Source organism: Panulirus ornatus, chromosome 20, assembly GCF_036320965.1.
Source record: "Panulirus ornatus isolate Po-2019 chromosome 20, ASM3632096v1, whole genome shotgun sequence".
Taxonomy (NCBI): domain Eukaryota; kingdom Metazoa; phylum Arthropoda; class Malacostraca; order Decapoda; family Palinuridae; genus Panulirus; species Panulirus ornatus.
In genome coordinates, this window is record NC_092243.1 from 38,350,264 (window position 1) to 38,370,448 (window position 20,185).

Here is a 20,185-nt window from a genome sequence, read left to right on the forward strand (position 1 = left end):
GAACAGGTATTGTACATGGACTGGGGTTTTGATGATTATACATGAGGCAAGGGATGATAATAAACAATGTCATAAGAGTTTGAGATGCTAATTCAGTCATGTTAGAGGTTTGTTCCTCAATTGGGTGGTCCACCACATAGCTTCATCCGCAGATTTGATTGTTTATTGTACTGTTATTGGTCTAACTGCTTGATAATTGTTTGTCGAGATCTGTTTATACCTTTGTTATTTATAGGAGAAGCAGGACAGCCCCCATGGCTTAAGGTCCCATAACTCCCCAAAGGTACTCATGATACAAAATGGGAACTGAGTTAGAGGGGCCTGCATTCAGGGTTTATTTCAATACCTCAAGGGAATGTTCATGTATGCAGTCTTAGTGAGTCTGTGTTTATCATCATTATGCAGAAACTTGATTGTTGCTAATGTGCTGCTTGACTTTAAAGATCATTTTATAACCCAGTGATACTAATGGGAGAGAAAAAGTTAGACTTAGGCTTAAGTGTACTATTGATTTACTAAGGAACCAGGTTAGAGGTTGTCTACTGTGAAGGAGTCCTTACATTACCTCATACAATTATTCCATTATAGAACCTCAGCAAGGATTTAAGTACCTTCACTACATGGAACTATATTTGTTTTTTTGGTGTACCAGTCATCTCATAACCATTTGTTACCAGTGGTGGAGGATGTGTGGATCAGGTGTTTGCTTTGAAGAATGTATGTGAGAAATACTTAGAAAAGCAAATGGATTTATATGTAGCATTTATGGATCTGGAGAAGGCATATGATAGAGTTGATAGAGATGCTCTGTGGAAGGTATTAAGAATATATGGTGTGGGAGGCAAGTTGTTAGAAGCAGTGAAAAGTTTTTATCGAGGATGTAAGGCATGTGTACGTGTAGGAAGAGAGGAAAGTGATTGGTTCTCAGTGAATGTAGGTTTGCGGCAGGGGTGTATGATGTCTCCATGGTTGTTTAATTTGTTTATGGATGTGGTTGTTAGGGAGGTGAATGCAAGCGCTTTGGAAAGAGGGGCAAGTATGAAGTCTGTTGGGGATGAGAGAGCTTGGGAAGTGAGTCAGTTGTTGTTCGCTGATGATACAGCGCTGGTGGCTGATTCATGTGAGAAACTGCAGAAGCTGGTGACTGAGATTGGTAAAGTGTGTGAATGAAGAAAGTTAAGAGTAAATGTGAATAAGAGCAAGGTAATTAGGTACAGTAAGGTTGAGGGTCAAGTCAATTGGGAGGTAAGTTTGAATGGAGAAAAACTGGAGGAAGTAAAGCATTTTAGATATCTGGGAGTGGATCTGGCAGCGGATGGAACCATGGAAGCGGAAGTGGATCATAGGGTGGGGGAGGGGGCGAAAATCCTGGGAGCCTTGAAGAATGTTTGGAAGTCGAGAACATTATCTCGGAAAGCAAAAATGGGTATGTTTGAAGGAATAGTGGTTCCAACAATGTTGTATGGTTGCGAGGCATGGGCTATGGATAGAGTTGTGCGCAGGAGGATGGATGTGCTGGAAATGAGATGTTTGAGGACAATGTGTGGTGTGAGGTGGTTTGATCAAGTAAGTAATGTAAGGGTAAGAGAGATGTGTGGAAATAAAAAGAGCGTGGTTGAGAGAGCAGAAGAGGGTGTTTTGAAATGGTTTGGTCACATGGAGAGAATGAGTGAGGAAAGATTGACCGAGAGGATATATGTGTCGGAGGTGGAGGGAACGAGGAGAAGGGGGAGACCAAATTGGAGGTGGAAAGATGGAGTGAAAAAGATTTTGTGTGATAGGGGCCTGAACATGCAGGAGGGTGAAAGGAGGGCAAGGAATAGAGTGAATTGGATCAATGTGGTATACCGGGGCTGACGTGCTGTCAGTGGATTGAATCAGGGCATGTGAAGCGTCTGGGGTAAACCATGGAAAGCTGTGTAGGTATGTATATTTGCGTGTGTGGATGTATGTATATACATGTGTATGGGGTGGGTTGGGCCATTTCTTTCGTCTGTTTCCTTGCGCTACCTCGCAAACGCGGGAGACAGCGGAAAAAAAAGAAAAAGAAAAAAAAAATGGAAGATGACATCTCAAGACTTATGGTTCCATTCCCCATTTGGTACAACAATGCTTCATGAAGATACCAAGTTGAAGAGTGTTTATCCAGGAAGAATCTTTGCAGTTTCTCTTGGGACTAATTCATATAGAATCTTAGCTTTATTTATCACATGCAGTTTCATATTCTCGTTAGGAGTCCACAACTTACAAATGGCCTCTGCTTGCTGACCCTGTTCAAATGTTGAAATTTTTAAAAGTCAGAAAATATAAAAAAATACTCTGTTGAAAATTTGCAGAAAATCAGTAAATTAAAGAAATCTTCAGCCATCAAGTCTCTTCACAAACATTTGGTTTAACAGGGATATAATGCTAGTGCTAGTCCTAAAGCCACAGACTCAATAATTTCTGTCTCATAAATGACACTGCTTCTCTTTTTTTTGACATTATGGTGATTGCATAAAGGCAGATCCCTTTCCATGCCTTATCTTTGAGAATCAACCTAAGCACAGAACAGTCAAGGCCTAACAAACAGCCGATCTGCAATGGAATTTCATCTTTCTCAGAGTGCTTTATTATGTCAAACACAGTGGTTCCCTAACTAGGGGCCATGGTCCCCAAGGAGGCCTTTTTTTGCTATTTGAAGGGGGTAAGTGACACCTAAATCTGATGACAATGCTGCTCAGACAGAGCTTCTGTATCTTTAGTAAGATTCAGGCACCACAATTAAGTGTGAAGCATGGTCCCTTTGTGTTTTGATGATTATCAGTGTCAGCTGAGTACCCAAACTTATGTGGCCTAGTATTCCACCACCTCTTACCATTTACATCAACCTATACCTGTGATGCCATTTTATCTCACTTTTTCCACCTCAAAACAAAATATCTGAATAGATTGAAGATGGAACAAGACCTAAGATGCACTTTGTGTGTGACAAAACCAAGAATCAAGAAACTGGTTAATGATATGCAGCATCATCCATCACACTGATTAAAAGGCTATGCAAAAAAGTTTTGCAGCTTGTTTGAAGAAATATCCAATCAACCCTCAGAACTTTCATTTCCTGATTTCTCTACCCTTGGAATTTGTAGTTTTTTTAGTTCCTTGAACATTCTCAAAGAATATTTAAAAAATCATCTTTATGTATTACAATTATGAAATGTACTTTATATTTGTATAGAATCGAGTCAGCAGTATTCTAAGTTAAAATAGGGGCTGTCATGAAGGAAGCTATATGAAGAAAGGGTAATGACTTTGAAAAGTTTGAGAATCGCTGGACTCTAGCATCACCAACAGGGTTAGGCTTCAGTGCATCCTAAGTGCACTAGCATCAGTTGCATCTCTCCTGTACTTCCTTGACATGATGAGGATTACTACTGAGGGCAAAGTTCGGAAGAAAAGCAGTCAGCAAAGGGAAACAACAACATTAAAAGAGGAAACAAAGTATGTTTAGAGGAAGAGGTGGCATGTACCCCTCTGCAGTGAGCAAGTGTTTGTGATGACTGATGCACAAGTTAACATGAACCTTAATATATCAGTAATGTGGTGAATGAAGTAGTTATGATAGTTTATTAAACAGCCAGCCTACAATTATCTTTGAAAGGTTACCAATAGATTTTACCTTAATGTAACTGAAGAATTGCTTAATTGGCTTATTAAAGGAGAATTGTATGTACTAAAGGAAAACAACAGGCCCATTGCTTGGCAGGAGGGACTGTACCATTGGGGGAAGCAGTGTGGCAGGAAGCAAAGGTGAAGCTCATTGCTCTGCATACAGTGAGTTTTGCCAGAGTATAACTTAAGTTTAGCTTTTGTTCAGAACATTTATCTTTTTATTCTTGTATAAGTCATATTGTGATGAAATTAACATCCCAAAAGCATCTTTGATAAGGATTTTGAGGCTTTGGTTGATGACCTGGCATCAAAGGAACCATCATCAGATGTAACATTTTCTTTACCAACCAAAATTACCCATGTAGTTAATAATGCATTTTCAGCATAATTCAGGTAAGATATAGGCATTGTTTCATTCATATCAGTCATACAAATGTGTGTTTCATCTATAACTGCAATAGGCAGTGTGTATGTTGAATGACACCTGCCACCACCCCAAAAGAATCCTGGATATGGGAACATAACATATTGTATATCAGAATTTTATGGATATGATTTGCTTACAGTTGCAAATTATTTATTTTGTTGTGTCTTAGCTTCTTGTTTGATTAATAAGCTTTTATCTATCACTTCCATGTTCTTAGGCCATCAAATAACTGAGGTCAACTGTTGTATGAGATATCTGATAAATAAAGGATGTTTTCATCAAAAATATTGGATCAGCGGTTACCGTGGATTATCATTTACTTTAGTACGCATGGCAGTTCTGTGGTTCATAAGAACAAGTGATTGCTCATGTGTTTGATGGGGAATTTTTTTTTTTTTTTTACTTTGTTCTTGAGTATGGTTGTTCATGTATCAGATGTTCATAACTTGGAGACTCTCAGTACTAGCAGGCTGTTAAAGATATCCAGGTTAGGAAATCTTTTTTTAAGAAGTTTGTACCCATCTGATGAATCCTTGTTTGCTAGTGGAAGTGAAATTTCCATATGCTGCTTCAAGCTAAAATGGAATCTTAGTTTTCAATCTAGATTTGGAGTCACAAGAACCTGCAGATGGTTTTTCCCATAGCAGTATTGGCTGGCTTTATGGGGATTATTAACCCATTGACCACAATTGCTCAAAAAAAGGAGGGTGCCCTTTTGAAGAATTAAATCCAATTATAATTTTGTCATACCTTTGAGTTATTTTTTATAATTCATTTATAGTAGCATCATAAAACTTTACAGAAATATTCATGCAGTGAATACCAACAGTATGATATAAACCCTCTTTAAGCTGCAATAGAAACAAGTTTCTCTCTGCACTTATGTTATAATTTCCTGCTTTCCAGTGATTTAGTATATGTTCCACTATTTATACAGATATTCTTATATTTGCATATTTGTATCATTTTATGAATACTTCCAGTAGTGTCTTTGTATATAGTACATGGGGTATATTGTTGTACATGCAGGAACATCACAATCCTTACACATGTTGTATGTGATTTTACTGCTTTACCCTTTAAAGTTATGTTTTTAAAACAAATGATTTATATACACCAACATAGTAAATCTCTTTCTGCATGTAGATGGTTCCTCCATGTGCCACAGTATATGGTAAGCATATTTCTCTATGCAAGGATGCTATATCTCTCTACTCTCTAGTGTTACGTGCTCTACTTTTTAAACACACATATATGTTATTATTATTTTTTTATTATACTTTGTCGCTGTCTCCCGCGTTTGCGAGGTAGCGCAAGGAAACAGACGAAAGAAATGGCCCCCCCCTCCATACACATGTATATACATACATCCACACACGCAAATATACATACCTACACAGCTTTCCATGGTTTACCCCAGACACTTCACATGCCTTGCTTCAATCCACTGACAGCACGTCAACCCCGGTATACCACATCGCTCCAATTCACTCTATTCCTTGCCCTCCTTTCACCCTCCTGCATGTTCAGGCCCCGATCACACAAAATCTTTTTCACTCCATCTTTCCACCTCCAATTTGGTCTCCCTCTTCTCCTTGTTCCCTCCACCTCCGACACATATATCCTCTTGGTCAATCTTTCCTCACTCATCCTCTCCATGTGCCCAAACCACTTCAAAACACCCTCTTCTGCTCTCTCAACCACGCTCTTTTTATTTCCACACATCTCTCTTACCCTTACGTTACTCTCTCGATCAAACCACCTCACACCACACATTGTCCTCAAACATCTCATTTCCAGCACATCCACCCTCCTGCACACAACTCTATCCATAGCCTATGCCTCACAACCATACAACATTGTTGGAACCACTATTCCTTCAAACATACCCATTTTTGCTTTCCGAGATAATGTTATTGACTTCCACACATTCTTCAAGGCTCCCAGGATTTTCTCCCCCTTCCCCACCCTATGATTCACTTCCGCTTCCATGGTTCCATCCACTTTCAGATCCACTCCCAAATATCTAAAACACTTCACTTCCAGTTTTTCTCCAGTCAAACTTACCTCCCAATTAACTTGACCCTCAACCCTACTGTACCTAATAACCTTGCTCTTATTCACATTTACTCTTAACTTTCTTCTTTCACACACTTCACCAAACTCAGTCGCCGGCTTCTGCAGTTTCTCACATGAATCAGCCACCAGCGTTGTATCATCAACGAACAACAACTGACTCACTTTCCAAGCTCTCTCATCCACAACAGACTTCATACTTGCCCCTCTTTCCAAAACTCTTGCATTCACCTCCCTAACAACCCCATCCATAAACAAATTAAACAACCATAGAGACATCACACACCCCTGCCGCAAACCTACATTCACTGAGAACCAATCACTTTCCTCTCTTCCTACACGTACACATGCCTTACATCCTCGATAAAAACTTTTCACTGCTTCTAACAACTTTCCTCCCACACCATATATGTATATACATATTTATGCTATTACATGTTTGAGTAGTATTTTTATATATGGTACATCCAACAATATCATTATGCATACAGGAGTATCGCATTCCTTACATATATAGTGCATAATTGTTTGTCCTGCTTTGCAAGAGTTTTTTTTTCCCTTTAACAGATGACGTAATACTGCATTGTAGTAAAACTTTGTCAACTTGTATAGTGAGCTTCTCAGTGAATATTGACCATGATGCATTCACATGCCACCTTGGATTGAACCTGCATAGGCTTGCATTCTGGTAGTGGTAGTTGGTTTGCAGTCAACCCAGCAGCTCATCCTCCCTTAGGGGCAAGTGAATGAATAGGGTACTTGGTTTACACTAAGGTATCTATGTGTGTATAGCATGAATGGCATGCCCTGGATCATGGCATGTAGTTGCTTGTACCATCTCAGCTAACAGAAAATAAAAGATGAACCAGCCACAGGATGTTTCCTTCCTTGTGATGCAATGCAAAAGCATTTCTCTTTGTGATTAAAATTTTTGGCATGTCTGATATATGTTTTACTTTTTTTTTTTTAGCTGAGATGGCTCACACAACTGAGGCCCTAATTAAGGCCATCTCATCAACACTATATATATTATTTATATTTATTTTGCTTTGTCTCTGTCTCCCGCGTTTGCGATGTAGCGCAAGGAAACAGACGAAAGAAATGGCCCAACCCACCCCCATACACAATGTATACACACACACACACGCAAATATGCATATATGCATACCTATACATCTCAATGTACACATATATATACATACACAGACACATACATATATACCCATGCACACAGTTCACACTGTCTGCCCCCATTCACTCCCATCGCCACCTCGCCACACATGGAATACCATCCCCCTCCCCCCTCATGTGTGCGAGGTAGCACTAGGAAAAGACAACAAAGGCCCCATTCGTTCACACTCAGTCTCTAGCTGCCACGCAGTAATGCCCGAAACCACAGCTCCCTTTCCACATCCAGGCCCCACACAACTTTCCATGGTTTACCCCAGACGTTTCACATGCCCTGATTCAATCCACTGACATCACGTCAACCCCGGTATACCACATCGATCCAATTCACTCTATTCCTTGCCCTCCTTTCACCCTCCTGCATGTTCAGGCCCTGATCACACAAAATCTTTTTCACTCCATCTTTCCACCTCCAATTTGGTCTCCCACTTCTCCTCGTTCCCTCCACCTCCAACACATATATCCTCTTGGTCAATCTTTCCTCACTCATTCTCTCCATGTGCCCAAACCATTTGAAAACACCCTCTTCTGCTCTCTCAACCAAGCTCTTTTTATTTCCACACATCTCTCTTAGCCTTACATTACTTACTCAATCAAACCACCTCACACCACACATTGTCCTCAAACATCTCATTTCCAGCACATCCACCCTCCTGCGCACAACTCTATCCATAGCCTACGCCTCACAACCATACAATATTGTTGGAACCACTATTCCTTCAAACATACCCATTTTTGCTTTCCGAGATAATGTTCTCGACTTCCACACATTCTTCAAGGCTCCCAGGATTTTCGCCCCCTCCCTCACCCTATGATTCACTTCCGCTTCCCTGGTTCCATCCGCTGCCAGATCCACTCCCAGATATCTAAAAGACTTTACTTCCTCCAGTTTTTCTCCATTCAAACTTACCTCCCAAGTGTGTATATGTGCGTATGTATGTGCGTGTGTATATATATATATATATATATATATATATATATATTGGGAGGTGAGTTTGAATGGAGAAAAACTGGAGGAAGTGAAGTGTTTTAGATATCTGGGAGTGGATCTGTCAGCGGATGGAACCATGGAAGCGGAAGTGGATCATAGGGTGGGGGAGGGGGCGAAAATTTTGGGAGCCTTGAAAAATGTGTGGAAGTCGAGAACATTATCTCGGAAAGCAAAAATGGGTATGTTTGAGGAATAGTGGTACCAACAATGCTGTATGGTTGCGAGGCGTGGGCTATGGATAGAGATGTGCGCAGGAGGATGGATGTGCTGGAAATGAGATGTTTGAGGACAATGTGTGGTGTGAGGTGGTTTGAGCGAGTAAGTAACGTAAGGGTAAGAGAGATGTGTGGAAATAAAAAGAGCGTGGTTGAGAGAGCAGAAGAGGGTGTTTTGAAATGGTTTGGGCACATGGAGAGAATGAGTGAGGAGAGATTGACCAAGAGGATATATGTGTCGGAGGTGGAGGGAACGAGGAGAAGAGGGAGACCAAATTGGAGGTGGAAAGATGGAGTGAAAAAGATTTTGTGTGATCGGGGCCTGAACATGCAGGAGGGTGAAAGGAGGGCAAGAAATAGAGTGAATTGGAGTCATGTGGTATACAGGGGTTGACGTGCTGTCAGTGGATTGAAGCAAGGCATGTGAAGCGTCTGGGGTAAACCATGGAAAGCTGTGTAGGTATGTATATTTGCGTGTGTGGACGTGTGTATGTACATGTGTATGGGGGGGGGGGGCCATTTCTTTCGTCTGTTTCCTTGCGCTACCTCGCAAACGCGGGAGACAGCGAAAAAAAAGAAAAAGAAAAAAAAAATGGAAGATGACATCTCAAGACTTATGGTTCCATTCCCCATTTGGTACAACAATGCTTCATGAAGATACCAAGTTGAAGAGTGTTTATCCAGGAAGAATCTTTGCAGTTTCTCTTGGGACTAATTCATATAGAATCTTAGCTTTATTTATCACATGCAGTTTCATATTCTCGTTAGGAGTCCACAACTTACAAATGGCCTCTGCTTGCTGACCCTGTTCAAATGTTGAAATTTTTAAAAGTCAGAAAATATAAAAAAATACTCTGTTGAAAATTTGCAGAAAATCAGTAAATTAAAGAAATCTTCAGCCATCAAGTCTCTTCACAAACATTTGGTTTAACAGGGATATAATGCTAGTGCTAGTCCTAAAGCCACAGACTCAATAATTTCTGTCTCATAAATGACACTGCTTCTCTTTTTTTTGACATTATGGTGATTGCATAAAGGCAGATCCCTTTCCATGCCTTATCTTTGAGAATCAACCTAAGCACAGAACAGTCAAGGCCTAACAAACAGCCGATCTGCAATGGAATTTCACCTTTCTCAGAGTGCTTTATTATGTCAAACACAGTGGTTCCCTAACTAGGGGCCATGGTCCCCAAGGAGGCCTTTTTTTGCTATTTGAAGGGGGTAAGTGACACCTAAATCTGATGACAATGCTGCTCAGACAGAGCTTCTGTATCTTTAGTAAGATTCAGGCACCACAATTAAGTGTGAAGCATGGTCCCTTTGTGTTTTGATGATTATCAGTGTCAGCTGAGTACCCAAACTTATGTGGCCTAGTATTCCACCACCTCTTACCATTTACATCAACCTATACCTGTGATGCCATTTTATCTCACTTTTTCCACCTCAAAACAAAATATCTGAATAGATTGAAGATGGAACAAGACCTAAGATGCACTTTGTGTGTGACAAAACCAAGAATCAAGAAACTGGTTAATGATATGCAGCATCATCCATCACACTGATTAAAAGGCTATGCAAAAAAGTTTTGCAGCTTGTTTGAAGAAATATCCAATCAACCCTCAGAACTTTCATTTCCTGATTTCTCTACCCTTGGAATTTGTAGTTTTTTTAGTTCCTTGAACATTCTCAAAGAATATTTAAAAAATCATCTTTATGTATTACAATTATGAAATGTACTTTATATTTGTATAGAATCGAGTCAGCAGTATTCTAAGTTAAAATAGGGGCTGTCATGAAGGAAGCTATATGAAGAAAGGGTAATGACTTTGAAAAGTTTGAGAATCGCTGGACTCTAGCATCACCAACAGGGTTAGGCTTCAGTGCATCCTAAGTGCACTAGCATCAGTTGCATCTCTCCTGTACTTCCTTGACATGATGAGGATTACTACTGAGGGCAAAGTTCGGAAGAAAAGCAGTCAGCAAAGGGAAACAACAACATTAAAAGAGGAAACAAAGTATGTTTAGAGGAAGAGGTGGCATGTACCCCTCTGCAGTGAGCAAGTGTTTGTGATGACTGATGCACAAGTTAACATGAACCTTAATATATCAGTAATGTGGTGAATGAAGTAGTTATGATAGTTTATTAAACAGCCAGCCTACAATTATCTTTGAAAGGTTACCAATAGATTTTACCTTAATGTAACTGAAGAATTGCTTAATTGGCTTATTAAAGGAGAATTGTATGTACTAAAGGAAAACAACAGGCCCATTGCTTGGCAGGAGGGGCTGTACCATTGGGGGAAGCAGTGTGGCAGGAAGCAAAGGTGAAGCTCATTGCTCTGCATACAGTGAGTTTTGCCAGAGTATAACTTAAGTTTAGCTTTTGTTCAGAACATTTATCTTTTTATTCTTGTATAAGTCATATTGTGATGAAATTAACATCCTAAAAGCATCTTTGATAAGGATTTTGAGGCTTTGGTTGATGACCTGGCATCAAAGGAACCACCATCAGATGTAACATTTTCTTTACCAACCAAAATTACCCATGTAGTTAATAATGCATTTTCAGCATAATTCAGGTAAGATATAGGCATTGTTTCATTCATATCAGTCATACAAATGTGTGTTTCATCTATAACTGCAATAGGCAGTGTGTATGTTGAATGACACCTGCCACCACCCCAAAAGAATCCTGGATATGGGAACATAACATATTGTATATCAGAATTTTATGGATATGATTTGCTTACAGTTGCAAATTATTTATTTTGTTGTGTCTTAGCTTCTTGTTTGATTAATAAGCTTTTATCTATCACTTCCATGTTCTTAGGCCATCAAATAACTGAGGTCAACTGTTGTATGAGATTTTTTTTTTTTTTTTTTTTTTTTATACTTTGTCGCTGTCTCCCGCGTTTGCGAGGTAGCGCAAGGAAACAGACGAAAGAAATGGCCCAACCCCCCCCCCCCCATACACATGTACATACACACGTCCACACACGCAAATATTCATACCTACACAGCTTTCCATGGTTTACCCCAGACGCTTCACATGCCTTGATTCAATCCACTGACAGCACGTCAACCCCTGTATACCACATCGCTCCAATTCACTCTATTCCTTGCCCTCCTTTCACCCTCCTGCATGTTCAGGCCCCGATCACACAAAATCCTTTTCACTCCATCTTTCCACCTCCAATTTGGTCTCCCTCTTCTCCTCGTTCCCTCCACCTCCGACACATATATCCTCTTGGTCAATCTTTCCTCACTCATTCTCTCCATGTGCCCAAACCACTTCAAAACACCCTCTTCTGCTCTCTCAACCACGCTCTTTTTATTTCCACACATCTCTCTTACCCTTACGTTACTTACTCGATCAAACCACCTCACACCACACATTGTCCTCAAACATCTCATTTCCAGCACATCCATCCTCCTACGCACAACTCTATCCATAGCCCACGCCTCGCAACCATACAACATTGTTGGAACTACTATTCCTTCAAACATACCCATTTTTGCTTTCCGGGATAATGTTCTCGACTTCCACACATTTTTCAAGGCTCCCAAAATTTTCGCCCCCTCCCCCACCCTATGATCCACTTCCGCTTCCATGGTTCCATCCGCTGACAGATCCACTCCCAGATATCTAAAACACTTCACTTCCTCCAGCCTCTCACCATTCAAACTCACCTCCCAATTGACTTGACCCTCAACCCTACTGTACCTAATAACCTTGCTCTTATTGACATTTACTCTTAACTTTCTTCTTCCACACACTTTACCAAACTCCGTCACCAGCTTCTGCAGTTTCTCACATGAATCCGCCACCAGCGCTGTATCATCAGCGAACAACAACTGTTTTCATCAAAAATATTGGATCAGCGGTTACCGTGGATTATCATTTACTTTAGTACGCATGGCAGTTCTGTGGTTCATAAGAACAAGTGATTGCTCATGTGTTTGATGGGGAATTTTTTTTTTTTTTACTTTGTTCTTGAGTATGGTTGTTCATGTATCAGATGTTCATAACTTGGAGACTCTCAGTACTAGCAGGCTGTTAAAGATATCCAGGTTAGGAAATCTTTTTTTAAGAAGTTTGTACCCATCTGATGAATCCTTGTTTGCTAGTGGAAGTGAAATTTCCATATGCTGCTTCAAGCTAAAATGGAATCTTAGTTTTCAATCTAGATTTGGAGTCACAAGAACCTGCAGATGGTTTTTCCCATAGCAGTATTGGCTGGCTTTATGGGGATTATTAACCCATTGACCACAATTGCTCAAAAAAAGGAGGGTGCCCTTTTGAAGAATTAAATCCTATTATAATTTTGTCATACCTTTGAGTTATTTTTTATAATTCATTTATAGTAGCATCATAAAACTTTACAGAAATATTCATGCAGTGAATACCAACAGTATGATATAAACCCTCTTTAAGCTGCAATAGAAACAAGTTTCTCTCTGCACTTATGTTATAATTTCCTGCTTTCCAGTGATTTAGTATATGTTCCACTATTTATACAGATATTCTTATATTTGCATATTTGTATCATTTTATGAATACTTCCAGTAGTGTCTTTGTATATAGTACATGGGGTATATTGTTGTACATGCAGGAACATCACAATCCTTACACATGTTGTATGTGATTTTACTGCTTTACCCTTTAAAGTTATGTTTTTAAAACAAATGATTTATATACACCAACATAGTAAATCTCTTTCTGCATGTAGATGGTTCCTCCATGTGCCACAGTATATGGTAAGCATATTTCTCTATGCAAGGATGCTATATCTCTCTACTCTCTAGTGTTACATGCTCTACTTTTTAAACACACATATATGTTATTATTATTTTTTTATTATACTTTGTCGCTGTCTCCCGCGTTTGCGAGGTAGCGCAAGGAAACAGACGAAAGAAATGGCCCCCCCCCCATACACATGTTTATACATACATCCACACCCGCAAATATACATACCTACACAGCTTTCCATGGTTTACCCCAGACACTTCACATGCCTTGCTTCAATCCACTGACAGCACGTCAACCCCGGTATACCACATCGCTCCAATTCACTCTATTCCTTGCCCTCCTTTCACCCTCCTGCATGTTCAGGCCCCGATCACACAAAATCTTTTTCACTCCATCTTTCCACCTGGAAGTGAAGTGTTTTAGATATTTGGGAGTGGATCTGAAAGTGGATGGAACCATGGAAGCGGAAGTGAATCATAGGGTGGGGAAAAAGGGGGAGAAAATCCTGGGAGCCTTGAAGAATGTGTGGAAGTCGATAACATTATCTCGGAAAGCAAAAATGGGTATGTTTGAAGGAATAGTGGTTCCAACAATGTTGTATGGTTGTGAGGCATAGGCTATGGATAGAGTTGTGTGCAGGAGGGTGGATGTGCTGGAAATGAGATGTTTGAGGACAATATGTGGTGTGAGGTGGTTTGATCGAGTAAGTAATGTACGGGTAAGAGAGATGTGTGGAAATAAAAAGAGCGTAGTTGAGAGAGCAGAAGAGGATGTTTTGAAATGGTTTGGGCACATGGAGAGAATGAGTGAGGAAAGATTGACCAAGAGGATATATGTGTCGGAGGTGGGGGGAACGAGGAGAAGTGGGAGACCAAATTGGAGGTGGAAAGATGGAGTGAAAAAGATTTTGAGTGATCGGGGCCTGAACATGCAGGAGGGTGAAAGGCGTGCAAGGAACAGAGTGAATTGGATCGATGTGGTATACCGGGGTTGACGTGCTGTCAATGGATTGAATCAGGGCATGTGAAGCGTCTGGGGTAAACCATGGAAAGTTGTGTGGGGCCTGGATGCGGAAAGGGAGCTGTGGTTTCGGGCGTTATTGCATGACAGCTAGAGACTGAGTGTGAACGAATGTGGCCTTTGTTGTCTTTTCCTAGCGCTACCTCACACACATGAGGGGGGAGGGGGATGTTATTCCATGTGTGGCGAGGTGGCGATGGGAATGAATAAAGGCAGACATTGTGAATTGTGTGCATGTGTATATATGTATGTGTCTGTGTGTGTATATATATTTGTACATTGAGATGTATGGGTATGTATATTTGCGTGTGTGGACGTGTATGTATATACGTGTGTATGGGGGTGGGTTGGGCCATTTCTTTCGTCTGTTTCCTTGCGCTACCTCACAAACGCGGGAGACCGACAAAGCAAAAAAAAAAAATAATAATAATATATATACACAGGCACACCACCGATTTTCCGGCAACTGATGGTTTGGCACCTCCTTTAGTCCAGACAAAATTACGTGAGAGAACTTGAGATTACTGCGGCCACCGGACTAGTTTACTGGGTAGCCACAGATGGCGTTGTGTGTAGGGCACGCTTATTTGCATTCTTTACACTGCATTCGATGGTGGTGATACTGCAATTCTGTGAGATTCTTAGCTTATTTAACCCAAGCTATGGCTTCTAAGACATATGAGAGTGTCAGTCATGGTGTCAAACGTAGACACTTGTCCATATCGATCCAAGATAAAGTGAGCTGTTGAAAAAATGGGCCATGGTGTTTTGATGCATAAGCTGTGTGACATCTACAGTATTGGTTCGTCAACTGTTTATGATATAAAGAAGCAAAGGGAAAAAATATTGAAATTCTGTGCAGACAACAATTTCAAGAAGCAATATACGATTAGAAAGACTATGAAAGATGGTAAGAGCACTGAGCATGATCGAGTGATGATGGAATTGTTTAGACAGTGTCGGAGTGATGGAGTGGACTTGTCAGGTAGCATCATAATGGACCAGGCTAAGTTGTTCCATAAAGAACTTAAATTACAATATGAGCATGACTGTAGTGAAGGATGGCTTCAAAGATTCAAGAAGCGTTATGGAATTTCCATGAATAAAGTGTGCAGAGAAAAGTGGTCTGCAAACCACGAAGGACCTTCTGAGTATGTGGATGAATTTGCAAAACTCATAGTTGGCGAGCACATCCATCCTAAGCAGGTGTATAATGCATATGAATGCATTAATCTGGCAATGCACACCTAGGAAAACACTAATGACAGAAGATGAAGGAGATTGCACAGGATTCAAACAGGGGTGTATCTAGGGGAAATAGCACCTATGGCAAGCACTGAAATTGTACCCCTGTCCAAACATATGACACCAATATTTTTTATTTCTAATACCTCCACCAAGGAAATTATATTTTTACCGGAATTTGTTTGTTTGTTTGTCTGTGAGCAACTTTCAACAAAAGTTATGAACAAATTTTAATTAAATTTTCAGGGAAAGTCAGAAATGACACAAGGATTAATTATTAGATTTTGGGAGTGATCCAAATCATTGTCTGGATCCAGGACACCATTATGGAAATATCAATTTTTGTGAATAACTTTTGAACTAATAATGATATCAATGTTATTCCAGATGCCAAAGATATGTTTTCATGGTCAAGAAATCTAAATCTTTAAGATCCAAATCATTGTGTGGATCCAGGACGCCATTATGCCATTGGCACCCCCCTTCAAGTGGCGCCCAGGGCATCTGCCTTACCTGCTATACCCTAGATATGCCACTGAACTCAAACAATCTAAGGACAGACTTACCATCTTAGGGTGCTTGAACATTTAATATTTGTTTAATTTAAATTTCTAGCAGTCCATGATATACTTTGGACACATGGGAGATGTATAATCAATGGGATAGAGGTGTGTTGATGAATTATTATTACGTGACCATGGTTGGCCCAGCAAAAAGGTTAATCCAGCAAGGCTTTGGAACCAAGAATGGCGCCGGAAAATGAGTGGTGTGTATATTTATATTTATTTATTTTGCTTTGTCGCTGTCTCCCACGTTAGCGAGGTAGTGCAAAGAAACAGATGAAAGAATGGCCCAACCCACCCACATACACATGTATATACGTACACGTCCACACACGCAAATATACATACCTATACATCTCAACGTATACATATATATACACAAACAGACATATACATGTATACACATGTACATAATTCATACTGTCTGCCTTTATTCATTCCCATCGCCACCTTACCACACATGAAATAATGACCCCTTCCCCCCTCATGTGTGCGAGGTAGTGCTAGGAAAAGACAACAAAGGTCCCATTTGTTCACACTCAGTCTCTAGCTGTCATGTGATAATGCACCGAAACCACAGCTCCCTTTCCACATCCAGGCCCCACAGAACTTTCCATGGTTTATCCCAGACACTTCACATGCCCTGATTCAATCCATTGACAGCACGTCGACCCCTGTATACCACGTCGTTCCAATTCACTCTATTCCTTGCACGCCTTTCACCCTCCTGCATGTTCAGGCCCCGATCACTCAAAATCTTTTTCACTCCGTCTTTCCACCTCCAGTTTGGTCTCCCACTTCTCCTCATTCCCTCCACCTCTGACATATATATCCTCTTTGTCAATCTTTCCTCTATCATTCTCTCCATGTGACCAAACCATTTCAAAAGACCTTCTTCTGCTCTCTCAACCACTCTCTTTTTATTACCACACATCTCTCTTACCCTGTTATTACTTACTCGATCAAACCACCTCACACCACTTATTGTCCTCAAACATCTCATTTCCAGCACATCCACCCTCCTGCACACAACTCTATCCATAGCCCACGCCTCGCAACCATACAACATTGTTGGAACCACTATTCCTTCAAACATACCCATTTTTGCTTTCCGAGATAATGTTCTCGACTTCCACACATTCTTCAAGGCTCCCAGAATTTTCGCCCCCTCCCCCAACCCTATGATTCACTTCCACTTCCATGGTTCCATCCACTCCCAGATATCTAAAACACTTCACTTCCTCCAGTTTTTCTCCATTCAAACTTACCTCCCAATTGACTTGACCCTCAACCCTACTGTACCTAATAACCTTGCTCTTATTCACATTTACTCTCAACTTTCATCTTTCACACACTTTACCAAACTCAATCACCAGCTTCTGCAGTTTCTCACATCAATCACCCACCAGCGCTGTATCATCAGCAAACAACAACTGACTCCCAAGCTCTCTCATCAACATCAGACTGCATACTTGCCCCTCTTTCCAAAACTCTTGCATTCACCTCCCTAACAACCCCATCCATAAACAAATTAAACAACCATGGAGACGTCGCACGCCCCTGCCGCAAACCAACATTCACTGAGAGCTAATCACTTTCCTCTCTTCCTACACGTACACGTCTTACATCCTCGATAAAAACTTTTCATTGCTTCTAACAACTTGCCTCCCACACCATATATTCTTAATACCTTCCTTATATGAGTGTGTGCGTGTGTGTGTGTGTGTGTGTGTGTGTGTGTGTGTGTGTGTGTGTGTAACAACACAGCAAAACTTATTCTTCATGTGTAGTGAGATTCTCCAATAAGTGAAGCAACTATTCAGGATGTGTGCAGATCAGCCACTTGATGTTTCTCTCCTTACACTGCAATATATACACATTTATCAGTGCATTTATAACTTTTCACTCAAGGACTCATAGTGTCAAAGAAAAAAACAATTATTTTCCCTTGGTTCTTTCATTAGGTTGGTCCTCTTAACACCAAAATGTGTATTGAATATCCTAACAGTACTTTGAAAAGCCTTCCTCTCTTTCACAAAATGAATGAACATCATATAGAAATAACAAAACAACCAAGAAAAAGTAATATAGCCCTCCACTTATAGTTACCATTTTGCCATTTGCCCTCTTCATCAATGTTACCATTTGTGCAGGTTTTTGTCTATTAATCTCCATCCAAAGTGTCTTGTCCTTCCTAAAGTTTACTGATTAATCATTTATTGCCCTCTCTTTCAATCCCCATACCTTCTTCTTGACCCCCTTCTGCTTTTTCTCATACAGCTCCCAACCCTATGCACTCCTTTCTTGGAAGTACCTTCCATACACCTCCTCTCTATCTTTGACTAGCAACTTTACTTCGTCATCACACCACTTGCTACCCTTTCTCACCTGTGTTGGAAATGAAATGTTTGAGGACAATATATGGTGTGAGGTGGTTTGATCGAGTAAGTAATGAAAGTGTAAGAGAGATGTGTGGTAGTAAAAAGTTTGGTTGAGAGAGCAGAAGAGAGTGTATTAAAATAGTTTAGTCATATGGAGAGAATGAAGGAGGAAAGATTGACAAAGATATATGTGTCAGAGGCGAAGGGAACATGGAGAAGTGGGAGACCAAATTGGAGGTGGAGAGATGGAGTGAAAAAGATTTTGAGTGATCGGGGCCAGAACATGCAGGAGGGTGAAAGGCGGGCAAGGAATAGAGTGAATTGGATCGATATGGTATACCGGGGTCGACATGCTGTCAATGGATTCAATCAGAGCATGTGAAGCGTCTAGGGTAAACCATGGAAAGTTGTGTGGGGCCTGGATGTGGAAAGGGAGCTGTGGTTTTCGGGCATTATTACATGACAGCTAGAGACTGAGTGTGAACAAATGGGGCCTTTGTTGTCTTTTTCTAGCGCTACCTCGCACACATGAGGGGGGAGGGGGATGTTATTCCATGTGTGGCGAGGTGGCGATGGGAATAAATAAAGGCAGACAGTATGAATTATGTACATGTGTATATATGTATATGTCTGTGTGTGTATATATATGTGCACATTGAGATGTATAGGTATGTATATTTGCGTGTGTGGACGTGTATGTATATACATGTGTATGGGGGTGGGTTGGGCCATTTCTTTCGTCTGTTTCCTTGCGCTACCTCGCAAACGCAGAAGACAGCGACAAAGCAAAATAGATAAATAAAATGAAATAAAATATATAATATTCATGGATGAATATGATTATATTCTGAATTTCAGAATTTTACAATTTTTTTAATAAACAAGTAGGAATGGTGTATGCAATGTCTTCAATATATTGTAACATAAAAGCTTTAAAACTTCAAATAAACTAAGAAATAATGAATGCAGTATATGAATATAGTGTGTTATAATGGAAAACTCCTCAGACTGGGTAGATTGTAACTTGTAGGCAATCCAAGTTTCTGAATTTTAGAGAATTTCCTAGGCTTTGGAAGCTTGTTCTAAGGCCAAAAGTCATCTGAATTTTAGAGGTTTCTGAACTACTACAGGAATTTAAATTTCAGAGGTCATACTGTTTGTCCACCAGCACTACACAGAAAGAAAAACTGCAGCATGTTACATGAACTGTTCTCTAACCACTTGCCCAACTAAATATCACTCCATCTTGGTCACACAACTAACAAAAAATTACACAAAATACAGGAAAGTAGACTGGCCAGCCTTCACACAGCACATATTGATAAAGCTTCAAACGTTCAGTATAGGTGATTTCCCATTCCTAGATCATGTATTCTCTCACTTCATAAAAATCTCCAGCCAAACCAGCTAAATGCACATACTACAAGAGCATAAAAAGTAATACAACTCAAACTTATCGCCACAAGTTACACACCCCTAAAAGCAAAGAAACCCTCTGAATAAAACCACTCACTATCAATAGAAATCAGAGAACAAATCCAAGCTCAGAGTAACACCATCACTCTTAACCAGTGAAAGACAAACAGAAGACTAGCACTTGTTCCTCAACACAGTGAACCACAAAATCCACAGCAACCACCTTTGGTGCACATTAAAGAGGACCACATTTACCACACTA

At 40.3% G+C, this 20,185-nt stretch overlaps 1 protein-coding gene across 18 annotated transcripts in view; it reads left to right on the forward strand.

Annotated features, from left to right (window-relative positions):
* LOC139755950 (uncharacterized) overlaps positions 1-20,185 on the forward strand; it is a 1,365,710-nt gene that overhangs the window by 978,003 nt on the left and 367,522 nt on the right. The window lies entirely within an intron of this gene.